Source organism: Balaenoptera musculus, chromosome 6 (assembly GCF_009873245.2).
Source record: "Balaenoptera musculus isolate JJ_BM4_2016_0621 chromosome 6, mBalMus1.pri.v3, whole genome shotgun sequence".
Classification (NCBI taxonomy): Eukaryota; Metazoa; Chordata; class Mammalia; order Artiodactyla; family Balaenopteridae; genus Balaenoptera; species Balaenoptera musculus.
In genome coordinates, this window is record NC_045790.1 from 15,498,027 (window position 1) to 15,519,708 (window position 21,682).

A 21,682-nucleotide genomic window follows, 5' to 3' on the forward strand; every position below is an offset into this window, starting at 1 on the left:
TACAGACCCATAAACTTAGTATCACAGTTTGGGGTCATTATAACTAGTGTCAGAGAGGCAATATCATTTAGTGGTGGAAGGAGGGCACTGAGGTCATACTGCTTGGATTCAGATCCCAGCCTCACCTTGGGCAGGTTATTTAGCTGCTCTGAGCCTCGGTTTCCTTATCTGTAAAATGGGGATAAGACCCTTTCATGGGTTTTTGAATGTTAAATGGTATAATTCAGTAAAGTGCTTAGCGTAAGGCGTAGGATGTACTAAGTGCTCGATTAATGTTTGTCCCCCACCCCCAAATAGTATAACAATCAAAGTGCCTAAAGGCAGAAGAGGGAGATACTAACTGTGCCTGGGTAGTCTTGGAAGGCTTCCTGGAGGAGGTGACATTTGAGCTATGTTTTAAAGGACTGCGTAGAAGTTTACCAGGTAAAGAAGTAACAGGATGGCTTTCTAGATACAGGAACAGTGAATTATAGGTGGAAAGAGGCAGAGAAATAAGCAGGGTGTTGGCAATAGGAAGACATGGCCCCTGTGCACCGAGTCACACTGCTGAGTTCCAGCCCGGGAGGCTGGTCGCAGGTGACCCTCCAGAACCAGCCACGGGATGGCACAAGTACACAGAAGAGAGTGCTCCAGTTTCCGCGGTTGGGTGATGATGGAGTTTTTCCAGCAGCCGAGGAACTAGTCCTTTTCACTGTATTTCTCAAAAAGAAGAATCGCTCTCTTTTCGTGCCTAGTGCAGCCATGGCTCGCGGTCCCAAGAAACACCTGAAGCACATAGCAGCTCCAAAGCATTGGATGCTGGATAAACTGACTGGTGTGTTTGCTCCTCGTCCATCTACCGGTCCCCACAAGCTGAGGGAATGTCTCAAGGAACAGAGTTAAGTATGCCCTAACAGGAGATGAAGTAAAGAAGATCTGCATGCAGCGTTTCATTAAGATTGATGGCAAGGTCCTCACTGATATAACCTACCCTGCTGGTTTTATGGATGTCATCAGCATTGACAAGACTGGAGAGAATTTTCGTCTGATCTATGACACCAAGGGTCGCTTTGCTGTTCATCATATTACACCTGAGGAGGCCAAGTATAAGTTGTGCAAAGTGAGAAAGATCTTTGTGGGAACAAAAGGAATCCCTCATCTGGTGACCCATGATGCTCGCACCATCCGCTACCATGATCCCCTCATCAAGGTGAATGACACCATTCAAACTGATTTGGAGACTGGCAAGATTACTGATTTCATCACATTTGACACTGGTAACCTGTGCACGGTGACTGGAAGTGCTAACCTGGGAAGAATTGGTGTGATCACTAACCGGGAGAGACATCCTGGTTCTTTTGATGTAGTTCATGTGAAAGATGCCAACGGCAATAGCTTTGCCACCCGGCTCTCCAGCATTTTCGTTATTGGCAAAGGCAACAAACCGTGGATCTCTCTTCCTCGTGGAAAGGGTATCCACCTTTCCATTGCTGAGGAGAGAGACAAGAGACTGGCGGCAAACAGAGCAGTGGATAAAATGATCTCTAAGTGGCATGATTGGAAAAGTCTTTGTACTTAAAGATAACCACCACATAATTTTAAAAAAAGAAAGAAAGAAAAAGAATCAAGATCTCAAACTCCCCTGGCCTGAGTATCCACCCAAACCTGAACCCACGGGCAGAGCTAGGCTCCCAGGAGGCAGTGGAACATCAAAGAAAGCAGGACCATCCTCTCCCGGCTCCAGCCCCTGCAGCTGTGAGCCTTCCCCGCGCCCCCTTCCCGCCCCAGCATTGCCCCGGGCTCGCTGGGGGGATGGAGGGATGGGCATACAGCCCCCAGCGCCTGGGACGCAAAAGTGCTCAGTACGTGGTGGCTCTTATTATTAATGAAAAGAGCTTGCTCTGACCCACACTTTTTTCAGAACTGCTTCCTTCTCTAGTTTTTCACTTGACAACAAGCCAGGACTCAAGAGGACCAGGGAGTCACCGGTGTCCTCTCGGCAAAGCCCTGGGTCCCCCTGGGCCCCAGGTCTATGTGGGGCCTCTTGTAGTCCCACAGACTCCCAGACACCACCTCCCGCCCAAGACAAAGCTGGTGGTGGGACCAAGGTCCCAACCCTACAAGCAGCCCCTTGACATAACCCCAGGTCTTCCTCTCCTCGTGAAACCCTAGGCCTCTGCCTTCCGAGCAGGGCCTTGGTTGGTCACCTTGTAGAATATCCCAGACTCTGGGAGGGTACTGTCCTCCCCACCACACCAAGGACAGTGTGGGCCGTCCCTCACTCATTGAGCAGTAATGATACCACCCCGCATCTCTCAGGCACCTGCTGCGGGGTAGATGCCTTCTATTGAGAACCCTCACCGCAGCCCTCTGAAGTAAGTAGGCACTATTACAGCCATGAGGCAGATAATTCACTAAGTCCCGGGGAGGTTGAAGAGTGATCCGAAGGCCCGCAGGCAGGCACGCAGCAAAACTGGGGGTCTAGGCCTTGTCTACTTCCAGACTCCCCCCGCCCCCAATTTTACACTACGCCAGGCATAGCAAACTACAGCCCGCGGGCCAGATCGGCCTGTTTTTGTAAGACCCGTGAACTAAGAATGTTTCTTACATTTTTAAAGAGTTGTAAGAAAAGAAAGAAAGACACAAAGAACATGTGATCAAAATCGCCTGTGGCCCACGAAGCCTCAAATATTTACCACGTGGGCCTTTGCAAAAAGTTTGCCAGCCCTGCCCTGGAGCCCATGGGGCCACCCAGGGAACATCTGATTCGGGACCAGACGTTGGGTACCAGGGATCCAAGTGGAAAAGCCACAGTAGGGAAGACAGACGTTTGACCAGGACAATGCTGTTGCGTGACTCGCCGCTTCAAAGCCATTTTTAAAAAGGTCTTTAGTAGAGATGAGATCGGGCTGAAGGGAGCACCAGTAATTTCTCTCTCTCTGCAGGCTTTATAGTTGATGAAATTTTTCACACACAATGTCTATTTCATGTAGTTATTATCCCCACTTTTTGAGTGAAAAGTGGAAAAGCTGGGAGGGGAAATGACTGATTTTGGAGTCCCTAGTGAATATCCTCTCCAGGTTCCATGACCTCAAAGCCAGTGTTCTTTCCATCGCACCAGGGCTGCGTCTGAGCCCCAGGGCATCTGGGGAAGGGAAGCAGAGAGACGGTGCCGGGACTGGCCAGGAGGGGAGCTAGTGTGGTGACCATTAGTCCCAGCGCCTCTTTCTTGGCATACAGATTGCCTTTATATGCATCTCAGATTTCCTTTTTTTAACACAAGCCCAGCTATCTTGGAGCTGTTTCAGCCACTGAGTCAGCCCTCAAGAAAAGCACCCCAATTTGCTGTAACTCGGGGGTGATTCTAGCCCATATTCATCAAGCTAAATGATCGCCCTCAAGGGCAGGGATGCCTGATTTCCAGTCCCAGCTCTGCCGCCAGCCAGCTTTGTGACCTAGGACAGGCCAGCATCCCTCTCTGTGCCTCCCTTTCCTCCCTGGGAAACGGAGTCCCCACCCACTCCTTAGCCCACATGGGACTGTGGGAAAGTGAATGAGATCATGTCTGTGTGGGGCTTGGCGGAAGGAAGCAACAGTACAAGGTAGTATTATTTTCTGGGTCTAGCTGGGCAGTTGCCATGAAGCTGCTGAGATGTACAAGTCTTTCAACGGCCTCGGGAACCCATCCCAAGAATGCCATGGGAAGGCAGTGTATCAGAACCAGCTTAGGCTCCCAAGCCACTGGGGAGTGAGTTCAAAGCCCAGCTCAGCCACTTACCAGCTTTGGCAAACCACCCAATTCCTATCAGCCTCAGTTTCCCCACCTGTAAAATGGGAATAATCCCAACCACAGAGGGCTGTGTGGTTAAGGATTAAATAAACTAATCCCCAGCACTCATGTCTATGAATACCGTGGGCCTTGTCAGGACACCTCTTTGTGTTTTCCCCTGAACTGTCTCCAAATAAGCACAAATGTCCTCCCTCCACGTTCCCCCTCAGGACAGCCTTCTGCAGGAGGGATGGGCTGGGCTTACCAAGCACCCCCTCTTAAAAAAGAAAAGTGAGAACCGAAGCAGTGAGTCCAGGCCTCTCCCGGCATCACCCAGGCAGCCTGTGACCTGCAGGGCCGGGGGTCCAAGGCCAGGGGACTGGGTGAGGCCAGATGTTCCCTGGAGCCCTTTCCCCTTGGGCAGTGGTGGAGAGGGCCCCCGAGTTCTGGACCCAACAGTGCCAACCTTAGCAGCCAAAACTCTCCGGCCGGCCAGCCAGCCAAGGGCAGCAGGCCACAGTGCCCTTCGCCCTCACCAGGTGCAAAATGAAGGGCCTCAGTGAGCCCCAGGCATAAATGAACTGTCTTGGGGGCAGACATAAATGAACTGTCTTCCTGGCCTCTTTTTGTAGGGCAGGAAGGGACACAAAGTTGGGGGATCGGACGCCTACAGAGAAGGTCTCCGGTAGGCAGGAGTGCTGATGGAGCCGTGGTTGAGGTTGGTGGTGGCCCAGGCCAGCAAGGGAGCTGAGAGATCCTTCCAGCAGAGGGTGTGAGAACCAGCCACGAACCAGCCACGAACCAGCCGGGCCTCCTGCAGCTCACACCAAAGCTGTGGAGCCAATCTGGCCGAGACAGTCTGAATTAGTCACCAGTTTGGCAAGGAGTTAAATCAGTTACATAACAGCCTCCCTTGCTCTCCACTGGCTCTCCTGAGCTGGGCTCTCTCAGGGTGAAGGGGCTGGGGTAGTGGGAGGGAGGTGACATTCTGGGAGCCGAGGGGCTGAGGTTCCCCCACCAGCCCTCCCCAGGCCTGCTCCAGCCTGGCAGGGCCAGAAGGAGGCGCCAGCTGTTCACCTCCTGTCTGAGTCTTGGCCCCCCCCCCCCCACCGCCTCCCAAACAATCCCTTGCTAGCCAATCCCTTGCTAGCCTTGCAACCCGAGGGCTCCAGGCTCTAAGCGTTATCAGGGAAGTTGCCCCAGACGAGGAGTTAAACTGTTTCTCAGCTCCTGGCAGCTCAGAAGCACTGCAGAGCACTCCCAGGCCCACTTCCCCTGCTTAATTTGTTATAAGACATCATTATAATTAACTATTTTCAAGAAGCATTTAGCAAGCACCTTTGGTCGTGCCCTGTTCAAGGCATTGTAGGAGCTACAAACGTGAATAAGAAACAGATACACAGCGGCAAAAGTAGCTCGGAATTATAACACCTTTCCTCCGGAAAGGAGAGCACTTTCATATAAAGGAACTCAAAGCCACGAGCCCCATTTCCTGCTGAGGGTCAGATTTAATCCCTGCATAAGGGCTGGAGAAACCAGCCTTGACCTGAGAAATGCCCGAAACGGCGCAGGCTTCTTGTGGCCGGAGTTTCTTGCTGATTTACTCACCCACTGCTCTTGGCTGAACGAAGAACAATAAATGTTTAACAGTATTAATAATGGGTGACGGTGCTGGCGACGAGCATGACAAAAATAACGTTAGAGGAGAGTACACGTGTCCCATTTCGGCCCCAAGCCCTTGGGACTTTAATCCTTCCTTTGTCCCTATTGGCACTTCTGTTACACCCACAAGGTAATAGAAAACAGGGGTAGAAGTTTGGGAAACATTTAAGAGTCATTCACGCAGACTTTCTGACTTCAAGCAGGACTTGACTAACTCATCCAGGAAGAGTCACCTTTGCAGCAAGTGGGTGAACACAGGAGCCCATGAGGGGAGCGGGGGCTTTGTGGGCCCTTCCTCCCCCTCCCAAGCCTAAGTTAAGGGAAAGTCCCCAGACCAGGCTCTGGGGAGATTGGTGATGACATCAAGGGCCACGTTCCCTGCTCATCATTCTACCAGATTTGTGACATTAGGAACAGGTAGAGATCTCAGAGATTCCCTAGTCCAGCCTTCATTGTTCAGATGAGAACACAAGAGGCCCAGAGAGGAGAAATGACTCACCTGGGGCCACACAGTAGAGCTGGAACTCCAACTCCCATCTCTCTTTTTTTTTTTTTAAAGCTCATTTATTTATTTTTTGAATACTTATTCATTATTTATTTATTGGCCGTGCCGGATCTTAGTTGCGGCACGCGGGATCTTTTAGTTGCGGCGTGCAGACTTCGTACCTGCGGCACGCGAACTCTTAGTTGCAGCATGCGTGCGGTATCAAGTTCCCTGACCAGGGATCAAACCCGGGCCCCCTGCATTGGGAACGTGGAGTCTTACCCACTGGACCACCAGGGAAGTCCCTCGCGTCTCCTTTTATCGCGCCGTGAAAACCGGGCAGGGAGAGGTGATGGAGGACGGGTGCAGGGAAGCTATCAGCCTCCCCTACTCGTGGAGGTCCACGTGATCCATAATTCCTGCCTCTCTGGCTCCGCAGCAGGCAGGTGATAGCTTTGCACAGAGGGGGAAGCCCCAAGGAGGACATGCAAGTGGCCATGACGCCAAGTCAGTGTGTTTCTAGAACAATGAGCCTTTCCCCTGTGCTCAGCTCCGTAGAAAAGAGCTTAAAGAGGTAAACTACCCTCAGGCCCGCAGGCAAATTCCTGATGAGAATCTGATCCAGTTTCTATCTCCCAAAGATCTATTCGAGTGTCTACTTGGGAAAAGCTTCCCCAGCAATATTTACAGCCAATTAGAGAAAATTAAAGCATTCAGTGGGAAACCTTGTGTCGATTTAGGCCATGCAATCACTCACTCATTCAGCAAACTTCTACCGAGTGTCTACTCTGTGAGGATTCAGTGATGAAGAAGATAGGGTCTCTGATCTTAGTACACCCGCCGGCTAGTAGGTGAGACTGAAGAAGGAGCAGTTACCTCGGGGACTTTAATTGCTGCAATGTAAGACATTTGGGGAGCACAGGAGAGGCGAGGAGTTGGGCAGCTTCTCAGAGGAGACGCCGGACCCTGGGTGCTCAGGAGCCACCTGGAAGCCACAAGCCCACCCTGCGCAGATGCAATCTGATCCACTTGCTTTTAGGTTTCTCTTTGCCCTTCGTCCCTTCCTCTCCCCCAGAGTTCAGACATTCTTTTTCTCATGGGAACATACCCCCTCAGCAACCCCTAGCTCCTGCCTCTGCCTTCAAACTTTCCTTTCTCATCATTTTCCCCGTTTGGGACCCAAACTGAGCCCACACCCTACTGATGAACGGGTAGACTTGGCATGTAGGTTGTGGGGAGGGGCCCCACTAGACTCACCCGGACAGATGTGCTCTGTCCCCCGCACAGCTGTCTGGGCAGCCCATCTGCGCTCACTTCCTGCCTCCCGGCTCTAGCCCCTCACGCCTCCCACGCAGGGGTGGGGAAGTCTGGTCCGTAAGCCAGTATTGAGCCCTCCCACCCACCCACCCACCCACCCACCCACGAGCGCACTAAAGCCAGTAGCCCAGGGCCCTGGCTTCCACCCTCCACCCTCCTCCACAAGGAATGGTGGCCTGGGAAGGACTTCGGCAAGGTGGCCACTCTGGAGGGCTCCGCCTCGGAGTTCAACCTCAGGCTCTGGGCAGCTACGGGAGCTGCCCATCTCTCTAGTTCTCCCAGCAGCGTCTGTCCTTATGAAACACACTACAATATCACTGATCTGATTTCAGTATTTGGTCACAACTAAGGAGTCTGCTTCGCTCTGGCCAGGTGTCTCCGAAGGAAGGAAAACCTATTTTCAAAAAAAAGGTTTGATGTGAAAAGATGTCCCAGCTAAAAGTCTGCCCTTGTCGAGTTGACTCATTGTCTAGGTCCTTGTGGTGCCCCCAGTTTCAATGCTGGGAGGTGGGAGGAAATGGGGAATCTCGCGAGGAAGTGACTTCTCTAGAAACCTGTCTGTTTCTGGGGCGCTCTCAGTTCCCTCCTGGCCCCTGAGCAGGGCATGTGCATTCTCTGGGACTGTAAGGATAATTCAGGCAGCGCTGCGCCTCCCGTGAGCTGAAAATTGTTTAAGGGCAGGAACTACAGCCCCGTAGCCCCCAGCCCTGGCTCTGTACATGGTAGGCACTCAATGAGAGTGTGCTGAACTGGGCTACTCCCTGGCCACCTGCCTGCGTCAAACAGGAAAGCGGGGAATCTGATTAACCCTCTCAGTTTGCTCTTAGGAAACTCAAATTGGAAAATCAGGAAAAGGAGAGACATCGCCGTGATCTGTCTCCATGATGGAGAATGGGGACGGGAGAGTATTGGAGGAATGGGAAATTTGACTGTAAAATTAACAGGTATCTCCTACTCAACCCAGAGCCTTTTCTTTAATACTGTGTCCTAATGCATTAGGAGTTAGGGAGAAAGATGATAAATTGTTCCCTTTTCCTAGAAACGGAAATGTCTTAGGCGTGTGCGCAAACCCCAGAATCCTACATCTCCTGAACAGTGGGATGGCCTGGATGAGAACCGGCTTCTCTAAGCAGAAATGAGCCCCCAGAACAAGGGCTGGTGCCAAGAACAAGAGCAAAGCGCTAACCCAGGCTTTCTTGCTGCAAGAAGGTATCGCCTTCCTTGACCGCCATTTTTAAATGAGGGGAAATTCCAATGTGCCCCACTCTTCCCACCACATCCACAGACACACACAGCCTTTATATATGACTTTAGGTGAAGGGCAGTGCTAGCCCTTCTGCCAGGCTGGAAACCCATTAACCATGGATGTTGATTCAGGTTTTTCACATTGCTCACTTACGCGGCCTCAAGGTGACCAGACAACTGTGGAGTTAGGTTACTTTATTTTCAAAGTGTTTTGCTCAGTATCTAAGAAAGAAAATTTCTTTCACAAAGGCGTTCATGTCACCATTTTTCCACTTTACAGATCTGGCCACCGTAACAATGGCGGAGACCCTGAAATTCAGGTCCCAGCCTGAAAACTCTGATCACCCGATAAGTCTGAGCTTAATGTAACAGAAAGAGAAGGTGGATGAGAGATGGCTGATGACAAGAGGGTTGGATGACAGCTGGGCAGGAAGGCAGGCTGATAAGCCCGCAGCAGGCAAGGAGCCCCATCCTTGTCCGGGGCCTTTGAGGCAGGCTGCTTGGCAAAAGGAGAAACTCCTTTGTTTTAGGAATGGTAATTTATGCCCCTGTGCTTTCAAATGAGAGCAACCCAAAGCTTTCTTTAAATACACACACACACACACACACACACACACACACACACCCCTTCCCCCCCCTCCCCCTGCCCCTCCTCCTCTCCTCCTCCAAGGCAAGGCTTCTTTCCATTAGCCCAGTGATTTGGGGCCTCTCTCCCTACTACAGGTTTAAGAGAAAGGGAAAATCCATATTCACCAATTCACCCAGATTATTCTACTAGTTCATCGTGCTAGGGAAACCCTAGGACCGCACAGATGTTCCTGGGTATCAGACCCAAGGTCCACAAGGCAACTGGATCTTGGAGGGAAGGGACAGAGCTTCATTCCAACCACTTGCAAGAGTCAAAAATAGTCTTGTGGGCCCTCCGAGACCCCCAGAATAAGAGCTTCCGTGGGCTTCTGAGTTGAGGACCCCAGCCTCTGCTCTCCTAACCTAGGGACCTTGGTTTAGGGTAGCCACCCTCACCCACCCCAACTCTGTCTAGAAGCAGGAGGCTTGACCTTGGACCCCCTGCAACACGGATCCCTTGGGACAGATTTCACAACCCAGCACTGAGTTTTACTACAAGTTTCAGACAAAGAAGGTGTGTCGGGGCCGAGAGCATGCTTCTGCCCGCTGCGTGGGTGTCAAGTTAAATACCTTCTTGTCAACACTTGAATGTGTTGAACATCACTCACAAGGGCATTCTTTAAGAAACCTATTAACTTAATTACCCAGGCTTTTTTTTTTTTCTCCCTCTCCCCCCATCCATGCACCTCATATAAAAATTTGGCTTTCTTCTTTTCTGAGATACTTTTGAGGTAACTCCTCTCCCCTCGGTACTCCCCTCGGTACTCCTCTCCCTTATACCTTGTTTATTTCTCTAACAGTTAGTCAGGGTGGTTGCCCTGGTTAGACTGACTCCTTGCCTCGGGTCCTGGCGCTGCAGGAAGCTAAGAGACAGCAAAGTGTGCCCCTAGCGAAGGGGGAGAGTGGGTCCTCTGGCATCCTCTTTTCTAACTGCCGGACAGGAGTGGAAATCTAGAGGAGAGCAGGGAAGGGATAAACCAAGTTCCTACAGGGTCTGCCCCCTCCTTCCTCTAGAAGGGGAGAGAGGATTCACCCAGAGACACAGGTCAATCAACAGGCATTTATTAAACACCAGCCAGGTACCCAGAATGATCCACTTCGATCTTGGAAGAAGAGAAAATTCTGCCCGGGTCAGTTTTTCCAAATCCCAGCTGCATGCACATCCAAGCCCCTGGGAAAATGAAGGACTTAATTTGGTATAAGGTATCTCACACCGGGAATCAGGAGAACCGGGTTCCAGAGCCCCGCTGCCTATAAGTGGTCCTGTGGATGCCGGGGCCCTGATTTGGTTCCTCAGTAAAAGGTAGAGGGTAGACCTCGCGAAGGGGCCTCTGAACTCCCTTCAGATCTCATCATCCACGGCTCATCTCTGCTTCCACGGCTGTCGGCAGCTACCCACCTACACGGGGAATCTGCTCAAACGAAGGGAGGGAAAGGCAATGTCCAGACAGGCAAATGGCGACCATCTCAGAGAGTTGATCTGTGTGCTGTGTGCTGAGTGTGCTGTGTCTGGGGGCCAGGCCCTGGATGGGGACTCCCCTGTCCAGGGAGGGAGGAGGTGGGGAGAGGCAGGGGCTGGGACAGGCGTGGCTCTCAGTTCAAGCAGGGTCAGTGGAGGTCATGAGCCTGGGAAGGCAGCTGTGCTCCTAGGGCTGACATGACAGAGAAGGGACCTCTTGCCCACAGATCTGAAGGATGAAGAGGTACACAGAGGCCCAAGAGACGTGTGAGGGAGGTACCGGCCAGCCAGACCTCAGGCTCCCCTTCACTGCGTTGTGGGAAGTCCGGGCTGCCAGCTATGATAAAGGAAGAACACCCCTCAGCTTTCCTGCCAAAACCGTACATAACCGAGAAGCAATTTTCAGACGTTTTCAACTCTCCCCATTCTCCTTCCAGGGAAGTGAAAGCACCAGAGCAAATTCAGAAACTCCAGCAGAGCTCTGTGGGATACCCCTTTCTGTACCCACACCTCAGACTGTCCTTTCCCTAGTCCCAACAGCGGCTCCCCACCCCCAGACTCTCTGTGGACCAGTGTGGGTCCACACAGCCAAGAGGCATGGGTGTGGTGAGTCCCCTGTGTGGAATTCCAGAGTTCGAAGGGACCCAGCGCGTCGTCTGGTCCAGCTCCCTGCCTCCAGGCAGCTCTGCTGCTAAGCGGCTCACTTGCTGTGAGCGCTCCTGCGTGTACAGTGACGGCAGAGAGAGAGGCCTGGTCTGCAGTCAGAGCCTCGCGGCTTCCCAGCAGGAAGGGCTCTTTTCCCGGGAAGCCCTTGCTTGTGGGGAACTCCAGGACTACCTGATGCTGTTCCCACCCACCTGCCCGACTCGGCCCTGATAAAAGCCCGGTTACCTCTGATCCACACACACCCCCGCTTTCTTCACTCACCCCCAGCGACCCCCTCCATCTGTGTGCAGTTGGAGAGGGGGTGGGGCACTGGTGGAGGCTAAGGGTTTGACCCTAAGCACCCTAAGGCTGGAAAATTAGGATCTCAAGCCCTCAGTGCCCTCTCCCCCAAGGCATCTAGCATGCAGTTTCTCCCTGATGCAACTCTCCGCCAGGGGGGCTCTGTGACCCAGGATCCCTGAGGCTTGGGCACCTTCTGGGGCAGAAGAGAAGGCACCCCATTCTCTCCACACCCTGACCATGTCCCATCACTTACTGGCCGGTGGGCTTCTCTCCCTGCCCCCGGAGGGCTCCTCTTAGTGGTCCCTCCCATCTCATAGGCTTGGAGCCTCCATCTCACCCAAGAGGCCTAAGAACACCCTCTCTTGGGGGATCCCCCCTTATCTCCAAATGTGGGGGGCATCTGCAGTGGCAGAGGCTTGGAGGGAGGGCAAAGCAGCAAAGGCTAATTTATTTCCCTTCCACACCTCCCTACGCAGTGTGTGCACGTGTGTGTGTGTGTGTGTGTGTGCGCGCATCCGTCCAAGTTGTTGGAATTCACTAAGAGTCTAAGCATTGCATAAGCCAGGGCCTGGGTCCAGGCGAAATCCCTCCCCTCCCCCCCAGGCTGGGACACACATCCCCTCCAATGCCAGGCTCTGTGGGAGACCGCACGCAGCCTGGGGCTCCTGCTCACAAACTCACACATTCCCTGAGAAAACCCCTGGGGCCTCTGTGGAGAGGCTTTCTGGGATACTTTTATGGCAAAAGAGGAAGTCTGGGGCATCACTGGAACAGTCCGGGCTGAGGATTGGGCAGACACCCAGCAGAAGTAGAGTCAGACCACAACCTTCCCCATCTAAGCAGCCTTCAACCCCTTTCCTAGTCTCAGGCTGTTTAGTTAGGCAGGATCCCCAGGGTCTCACTGCTGCGCCTCAACCCTCTGCCACACACACACACCTTTGTGCATGCATGCACACATACATGCATAGATGACTCACATACATGCGTGCGCACACACACACACACACACACACACACACACACAGCGCCTGCCCTGCTGTTCACACTGACTCGCCCAGATCTGATCATAACAGGCTCCGGCCCAGAGAAGCACTGAACTAAGAGTTGGAAGGAAACCTTGAGGCTAGGGCACCTTCCTCAAGAAATTATTTTCATTATTTGACAGAAGAGTCCACTGAGGCTCCCAGATCCAATGCCCAGGGTCATCCAACTCCAAGCCCAGAACTCCGTGGCCTCTCACAGGTCGCAGATCAGGAAGCTGAGCACAGGAGGGAAGCTGGGTCCCACAGAGGTTTGGGGGAGAGGCAGGGCCTGGACAAGGAGGGACACCTCCAGGGGGTCCAGCACTACGTATCATTTAGAGCTCTGATGTCCAGCTCAGTAGCTACCAGCCACAGGTGCCAATTAAAATTAAAATTAATTAAAAAATTTTTTAATGTTTAAAAATTTAGTTCCTCAGCAGCACAAGCCACATTTGAAGTGTTCAATAGCCACATGTGGCTAGCAGCTACTATATAAGACAACACGGATCTAGAACATTTCCATCATCACAGAATGTTGTATTCGATGGATAGTGCCGATCAGGAGGAGGTAGACTAGGGGAGCCAATATGAAGAGATTGGTTTCCTGATAGAAGGCTGAGGTCCATGTAGGAAGGAGAGGAGGAGAAAGTGGAGAAGAGGGCAGAAGAGAGGGGTGAAGAGGAAGAGACTGGAGAGAAGAGAGAACGGAGGAGGAAGAGGCTGCAATAAGAGAGAAGGGGAGGAAAGCAAGGGAAATCCTGTGGTCGAGAGCTGACCAGCTACTCCTAATCTGGGAGACCGACACTCTCCCCCACCCTGCTCCATAAAGGCCAGAGAACAGAATCACAGACCCTACGGTCAGGGGCCACAGATACGGCATCTGGTGGTTTTCCAGACCTGAAGAGCCCAACCTGTCCCCAAATGGATCAGCCCTTGTGACCAGGCCTCTCTCCATCCCCCACGGTGGCTTTCACACCTGGGCTCCTGGATTCACAGAGATATGGCCCAGCTCCTTCCATTGGCAGGAGGTGAGGGACACATCTAACAGGGATGGCCCTGAGGCCCTTCCACAGATCACTGCAACAAAAATGTTTCCTGGGAAAAAAGAAGGATGCAAACAAGCAAACTGAATCTAGTGAAATAAAAATGCTTCTTCTGCCACAGGTTGGGTTCATTTTTCAAGCCAGGGGACAGCATCTTGACTCAGTCCCGTAGACATATAATCCATTTTGTCACTTTCTCCCACATTCTTCTAAGCAAGCATTTGAGAGACAGCATTGAACTGGGTGAAGAGAATCACGTCTGAAATCAGCAATATCTGGGTTTAATCCCACTTCTGCCACCTAATGACCTGAACAAGTGGCTGATCTCCCCCAGCCTGTTTCCTGCCTTGAAGGGTCATTGGGATGATCAAGAGCACTGATGAATGTGGAATGCCTGGACCAGGCCCCTGCTGGGTGTGTGTCAGTCCCTCCCCTCCAGGCCCGGGTATGTACCTCTGCCATAGGAGCAGGAGACAGAGCAGCAGGGGGCCAAGACAAGATGCTCTGGAAGAGCTCAGGGCCAGAGGAGATGCAGAAGAGCAAACAGCTGTAGGTCTAGCCTGGGGTGGGGGTGGGGGGTGGGGTGGGGGATGGTTCTGTACTACAGAAGGGAAGCACTAGGAGAGAGCACTTGAGGAAGGCTTCATAGTGGAAAAGAAGTGGGAACTAGACTGGAAAGATAAGGAGAAGCAGAGGAGGGCATTGAGACAGAAACTACAGCGTCAAGCTCACAGGGAACCTCAACTCTTATTAGTCAGGCCAAGGGCCTGAGGAGAGCTCTCAGCATCGCACTGGTAAATCCTCCAGCCACAGGGCTCCAGGCCCTCCCCAGTTCACCTGGCCACCCCTCGTTCCTCCAGGTCCCACCTCCACATCAGGTTGCCGATGCCTCTGCAGAACCTAAGGCTAGTGAACTGTTGACTCATCACAGCTCACGCCCCTCTCAGTGGCCTCACAGTGGCGCTCAGGGTCCCCTAAGTCGGGAGGACACTGGCAAAAGTGACCTGCTCCTGTCCAAAAAGTTTCCTGCCCCCAGGCCTGGGCGTGACCCAGGAGAGATTTAGGAAGATGTAGACTGGCCCTTCAGCCCAATCTGAGCATATTCAGGGTCACCCAAGAAATTCTGGCAAAGGGGAAAGAAATCATCTCTTCCCTCTAGAACTGATTTCCTGAACACAGCCCCCTTTGTTATGAGGTACGGGCAAAGTAACCTTGGACTATGAGTCAGGAGGCTTAGATCATGGACCAGGACACCTGGATTCCGTTCCCAGATCTGCAGCCGATTGGAACTATAACCTCGGGCAAGTCACTTAACCTCTTGGGAGCTTGTGTTTACCACCTGCAAATTGGGGATGATAAGTCTTGTCCTTTCTGCCTCCTTGGGAAGGAGGGTTAAATGATACCATGGCATGAAAGTGCCTGATAGGCCTCAAGAGAGGAGAGCGGCCGACACGCGTATTGGACGGTGGTTGTTATTGCCTAATAACCACGACACCACCTCCAAGTGACTCACCTCACCTGTTTGCTCTCTGAGCCTTTCTAAAGGTGCCTTTCCTACCACGGTGCCCCCTGCTGAGAGGCCAAGTATGGGGTGGGGGATGCTTTTTCTGCCCTGCGTTGTCAGGGGGCGACTGTCTCCAAGGGGAGGGCACTGAAAATGGGAGGTTGGTCAGGGGCCCAGGAACCTACATTCCTGGCATCCTCTGCCCTCCTCTGACCCCAATTATCTGCAAATGGCCTGGAGGCAGGGCTGGGCCAGCGCCCAGATGGGAACACTGAGGCTGCAGGCTGACTCATTAGAGTTTCTTGCCACTGGCAGACCTTGTCATGATGGCCTGTGGCTCCTCTCCAGTTTCTGACCGAAAGACCATAGTTAGGCAGTTTCAGAACTCTAGGGAAAGAAAATTGGCCTGTCCCTCCATCCTCCAGGGTGTGGGGACTCTGATTCTGCCCATCCCACCTGCCTCAGATGCTACCAGCCACCCAAGGTCCCCTGGCCACCACCAGGGGCTTGTCCATGACAAGTGTTTTGGATTGTTTACTTCCACTACCCATTTTATCCCAAGTGAACTCATGTTCCCCTGACAGCTTTCTACCATCAAATGAGGTCGGGGCGGGACTCAAAGAACAACTTGAGTCTCTCAGTGAGCTAATCCTGGGAACACAGGGGCAAGTCTCTCTTTAAAAATATTCCCTGCATGGCAGGTCACACTAGCCTGCAGCCACAACACCCAGGGCTGTGATCTCACCAAGCTCCAGGAAGCCAAACAGGGTCAGGCTTGGCTAGTCCCGAGCAGGGAGACCTCCCAAGCGAAACACAGGTGTTGCTGGTGAATCAGCAGGCAAGCCCCTCCCTCCTGGAGTCTAGCTCTTCTCAAGTGAAGGCGTTGACACTGGGATGATTTGTGAGCTCCTACTGGCATCGGTGTGGGGCAGAGGAAGGGGGCGTGGTACAGCCAGCGGCTGCTAGATGCTTCTTCTCTGCAGCCACGTGTTACAAGTGTCGACACTGTCCATAGGAATCGGGGTGTATATGCTTCCTCCCTCCCCATCCCCTGCCCACTTCCTAAGGCTGGTCACTGTCAGGCATCTCTCTAGACTCCTCGGGGTGGTTTCAACCAGATAAGGGATGGAGGAGGAAAAGGCAGCCTCCGAGGGGCCTCAGGCTCAGTAACCAGTGGGCCCCCAACCCAAACAGCTGGGGGCTGTAGCTACCACGAGGCTCCAGACCTCAGCCCCCAGGACGGTCCCTTCTGGTTTGGGAATGAGTAAGGATAAAAGGGGTCCATTAAATGAAGGCAGTCATTAGTCTGTTTTACTAGCACACAGATATTCATTATACCCCAACCCCATCATTAGAGGCTGCAGCGAAAGAGAGCTCGGGGGGGGGGGGGGCCCTTTTTTATTGCTGTAGATCCTGAGGGGGTTTCTCCCCCAAAGGGAGCTCTACTTCTGCTTCCCAGCAGGGGGTCCTGCCCCAGACAAGGTCAGTTGCCTCCACGCCCTTTCCTGCTCCTTCACCCTCAATCCTCCCTCCCCCAGCCACCAAGCAGCCCAAGGGGAGGGTCAAGCATTTCAAGGAGTAGGTGAAAAGGGCCTGGGGCTCCTTGGGGGTGAGGAGGCGCTGGAAGGGTCCTGGCCTGGCACCTGGGGTCCAGAAATATGGGCCTCCCCTTCCCCGCCAAGCACCACTGTCAGGTGGAGAGCCGATTCGTGCTTCTTCCAGGAAGCCCTCCCCACCCCAGACTAGGCCCTCTGTAAATCCTCTTCTTAGCACTCATCTCCCCTGTAATTTACCTCATTACTCTCATGTCCCTGCCAGCCTGTATGCCACCCTCTCGTGGGCACAGCACTTGGCACCTAGCAGGTACTCAGTCAGTGTGGGCTACGTTGGCGTTAGCCAGGAGCCAGGGCGGGTGAACTGGGGTAGAAAGAGGGACTTTCCCCTAGCCCCAATTCTTCTCTGCCTTCTCCCACAGCACGAACGATCTGATGGCCTGACCGCTTTCTCAAAGCCACAATCTGCAAGTAACTGAAAAACCATCCCCGTTGTCTAGACCGCGCCCCCACTTACTTCCTAAATATTATCCCTTCACACAAATCCCACTGAGCAGCTATCTGCCCCCTTCCTGAGGGGGTCACCCAGGGATGGCATCCAGCCAAGCCTTCTCCTCCAGGGCCAGCCCCTCACGCAGGACAGGACAGCTGGTTCAGTAGGGCAGAGGAGGCGCGGGGGCTCACCCTCTCCCCCATTAGGGCTGGAAGCGCCAATGGTAATAGGTTGGAGCCCACCCCGCTGGTGCAGGCCGTCGAGGCTGAACGGAGCGTGGCCAGACCCCACGGAGAGGAGCGGGGCTGGAGCTGGCAGATTGATCAGCTGTCGTTTGCTTTCATTAAGGGCCCCTTGCTCATGCACTGCAGCCTCGGATGCCAGGGCAATTAACTGCTCACAGCGAAGAAAAGTTCCGGGGAGAAGTTTGTCTCGGCTCCCTGTGGCATAGCCTAGGGATTGGCCTGGCATCCCAGAACCCCAGACTCCCAGGGTGGAAAGCCTCTGAGGTCCAGCCACATGGGTTAGGGCTGGAAGGAGGCAGGCTGAGCCCCAGCCCCAGAAGCCTCGGGAGTCAGCAGCTGTGAAAGCCCCTTAACCCCACTTTGGGCTTGTTCTCTGCTGTCACCTCGTCCCCTTTCCTCCCATCTCCTCATAGCCCTGGGCACTGTCACCTGGAATTGCTGGGCCCTCCTCAAGGTTGTGCAAAGACCCATTTCAACACACTTTGAGACCGATGATGATCCCGATCAGGCCGGCAGCCAAGCACCACAGCTGCCCGAGCCCAGCTCTCCACCTGCCAGGGAGGAGGGTGGGTGCCGCTTCCAGAGGCAGCCAGGGTCCTCTGCACAAACCTTCCCACTGGCCTCTGGGGCTCAGCTGAGTGACCCTAAACAGGTGACACCCACTGAAGGGGCAGCGTAGTGACCCAATTCACTTGGCCTTGCCAGAGAGGGCCGTAGATCCCCCTTCCTCTCCCTGGGATTATGTCAGTTTCCAAGCATTCCAGAGACGGATGGGACCAGATGTGAGGCCAGGGTGGAGTGGAGTTTACTGACCTCAGTCTCTGTTGTTTTTTCACTGTGATTGCCAAGCTCCCCAGATTGGCATCTGCCTGCCGGGCACTGTAAAAGGTGACACAACAGAATGAGAGCAAGCCCTGGTCCCGGTTGACAACTGCTCGGCCCCAGTGGGCCACGTTCACCGTTCCCTTGGCCTTGACACAGGCAGGCAGGGGCACGAAGGCCCACCGCACCACCCATGGCATGGCCAAGGAAGACGAGGGCAGCCTGGCAGCTGGTCAGGGATGGCAAGTTTGCATGGGCATCTGTGAAGAAAGAAAGCTGAGGGAAGCACGTGACTGCAGCCCTCCTGCTGGGACCAGATTTTTCCCCCACCCCCGCCCCCCAGAGCAGACCCCGACCTGCCACCTGCGCCGTCTCACACACCCTCCTCTGGTCCTCAAGCTGCAAGAAAGAGCAAGGCTCTCTTGCCTCCTCCTTCCCCAGAGATTTCTAAACACCTGGGGAGGGACTACCCTGGTGCTCCTGTGCTTAGGACTCCGTGCTCTCCCTCCGTGCACTGCCAAGGGTCCAGGGGGTTCAAGCCCTGGTTGGGGAACTGAGATCCCACAAGCCGTACGGAGCGGCCCAAAAATAATAATAATAAATAAATAAACACCTGGGGAATAAACATTCCCCCTCCTCAAATAGAGTCGGGAGTGGGGAGCATGATGGGGGGAAGGAAGCACCAGTGGGTGTGTATCCAACACCCCGTGGAGCACCCAGCAAACAGTGCACCCAGACGTGGCTACACGGGTCCCCCTCCAGCAGGAGGGGCTGCCTTGCCTAAGGCCAGAGACTCAAAGGCTCAGAAAAGTGAGTGACACCAAGACTCACTGACCGGGCCTGCTTTTCGTGGCTCCAAGCAGGGGTGCAGGGAAGAAGGGTGCACACCAGGTCTCATGTCTCCCGGTCCCAGCCGGGGCCCCAACCCCTCCCCACCTCCTGCGACCGCCCAGGAGTCTGAATAATCTGACTTGAGAGCTGGGGCCACCGCAGCACCTAAAGGTCAGCCAGGTGCTGCCCAGGGAAGGGTGATCCCACGGGGGCTCCTGAGCCTGAGAGAGACCTGAAATGGGACAGTGTCAGGGACAAGAGCTCAGGTGGCTCCCACCATTGCTGCCACCACAGTTCTGATGAGGAGTCCCCCGCCCAGTCCAGAGACCCCAGGGCCCTGAGAGCACGACGCTGCCGCAGTGCTTCTCAGACTTTATGGTGCATGCGGATCACCGCAAGTTCTTGTTAAAAGAAAGATCCTGATTCACATTATGTCTGAGGTGGAACCCAAGATTTGCATTTCTAACAAGTTCTCATGTGATGCTGCTGCCGCTTTGAGTAGCAGGGGGCTAGAGACTGGGGCCAAGTTCACTGTCAGTCCCTCCGAAAAGAGCAAGATGTGATTTGAATGAGACTTAGGTCTGTTTCTGCTTATTATCACCCTTTCTAAGGAGCACGGGGCTTCACGGAGCCTCCAAATCTTGCCAGCATATTTTCTTGCTCAAAAGTCCTGATCTCCAAGCTTCCTTCCAGAAAGTCCCTCGCTCCTTCCTTCCTTCTTTCCTCCCTTCCTTCATTCCTTTTCACAAGGCTGCCCCAGGCCTGGGCCCTTTTGGCGGGGAAGCAGGGAGAGGCCCCAAAGTACAGATTCTGCCTTGGAGCCAAGTATGGAACAAAAAATAGGGCAAAGGAGGGAGACAAAGCCGAGGACAGAGCCCAGGAGCCTGACTGAGGACCCGCCAGCCTCTGGGGCCTGGATTCTCTAGGACAGCCAGCATCCCATAGATGGTACACGGGGAGGACAGAGTAGCCCAGAGACAGTTGGCCATTTCCTGGTGGGCGGTAGAGGGCAGGATGGTACGGGAGGGGTGGGGGGAGGCTTAGGCAAAAAGAGAGGAGATGGAAGGACCAGGAGGGCCAGGATCCAGAGGAGACTGCTGAGCCAGGCACCCTGAGAAGCCTCCTTGGCCGTCGGTGAAGGTGGTCCCTACGCTGTGAACCTGGGGGCGCCCCCATGTAGCTCTCACAAGCACCCTGGGATCATTCCAGATGCCAGCACTCCCTGACCACTCACAAACCCTGGGGTACTACTCCCCAGGCCAGGGAGGAGCTAGGGGTGCTGGGCCCCCTCTGTCCAGCTGGAGTTGGGGAGCAAAGATCTCGGCAGATCACCTCCTCCCAGTTTATTGGTCCTCCCCAGTTCCTCCTGGTCTCTTCTGGGGTTGCAGCCACCCAGCCAGAAAGACTAGATGCTGGAGATGAGAGATTCAAGGCGATAAGAGTGGGCCTGAGGAGGCAGCCCTGCAACTCCCTCCCCTCTGGCTGGACTGCAGTCTCTCAAGCCCTGTTTGTTTTGGGGATTAACTGGCAGTGTTTCCTAATTGCTCTCAGCTCTAGGGAGAGGGGGCAGGTCAGCCTGCAGCGTCCTACCACAGCAGAGGCAGGAGGGCAGGAGGGCAGGGACAGGGACGCCTCCACTCCTAGCTGACCTCCTCTCCTGCCAGGGCTCCCCTTCCTTCCTGCATCCCCACCCCTTTGGCGCTCACACTCCGGAGGGTGACAGAGAACAGCTCAGTTCTTACTCACAGCCCTCAGTCCTACTCAGTCATCTCTTCGTCCTGGTCTTCTGCCTGGAGATTCCCACACCCACTTCTCCTAATCCCACAGTCCACGCTTTAGCCTTGCCCGGCCCCCTTCCCCAGCGCCCTGCAGCCTGCTGCCCCCTTCGTGCTCCGCCCCGACATACCCACCAATGAAAGGCTGCCTGGGAGAGGGAGCGCGTGTGAGCACGTGTGTGTATGAGCGCCTGTGCAAGCATGCATACGTGAGTGTATGTGGACGCGTGTTGAGTGTATGTGCGTGAGAGCGTGAGCATGGGTATGTATGTGTATGTGAGTACGTGTTGTATGAGCATGTGTGTGTACATGTGAGCACGTGTGTGAGTGTGCCTGTGTGTTGTGTGTATATGTGCGTTGCATAAGTGTGCGAGGTGGAGGGCTCTGTGTGTGTGACCGTGTATATGTGAACATGTGTGAGTGTGTGTGGGCATGTGTGCATATGTGTGTAGGTGGAGGGGTGTATGTGAGTGTACATTGACTAAGCGTGTTGTGTGTGTAGTGAGCGTGTGTGAGCGCTTGGAGGCTGTGCGTGAGCATGTGCGTGACTGTGGACACGTATCTATGTGAGCGTGTGAGGGCATGTGTGAGTTGAGGGGTGTGTGATCATGTATCTGTGAGCGTGCACATGAGTGCACGTGTTGTGTGTGTGAGCGTGTGTGCATACATGGGGGGTGCTGGGAGTGTGTGGACGTGTGTGGCTGTGAGCGCGTGTGAGCCTGAGTGAGCGTGACTCACCGTTTCTCCTCCCCTGGCTCTCACCCCTCCCCCACCCCCGCCCCCCCTTCTCAGCCCCGCCCTGCCCTCCAGGGACCCGCAGACCTCTAGTGGCTCTCCCTCCTGCTCCCATCCAGGGCTCAGCCCCTCCCCAGCTCCAGCTTCTCCTGTCTCACCCCACCCCGCA

At 54.1% G+C, this 21,682-nt stretch overlaps 1 protein-coding gene and 1 pseudogene across 1 annotated transcript in view; both read left to right on the top strand.

Moving 5' to 3' along the window:
* Window positions 1–21,682, top strand: part of PEBP4 (phosphatidylethanolamine binding protein 4) — a 235,234-nt gene that overhangs the window by 190,263 nt on the left and 23,289 nt on the right. The window lies entirely within an intron of this gene.
* LOC118896901 lies at window positions 742–1,558 on the top strand (annotated as a pseudogene).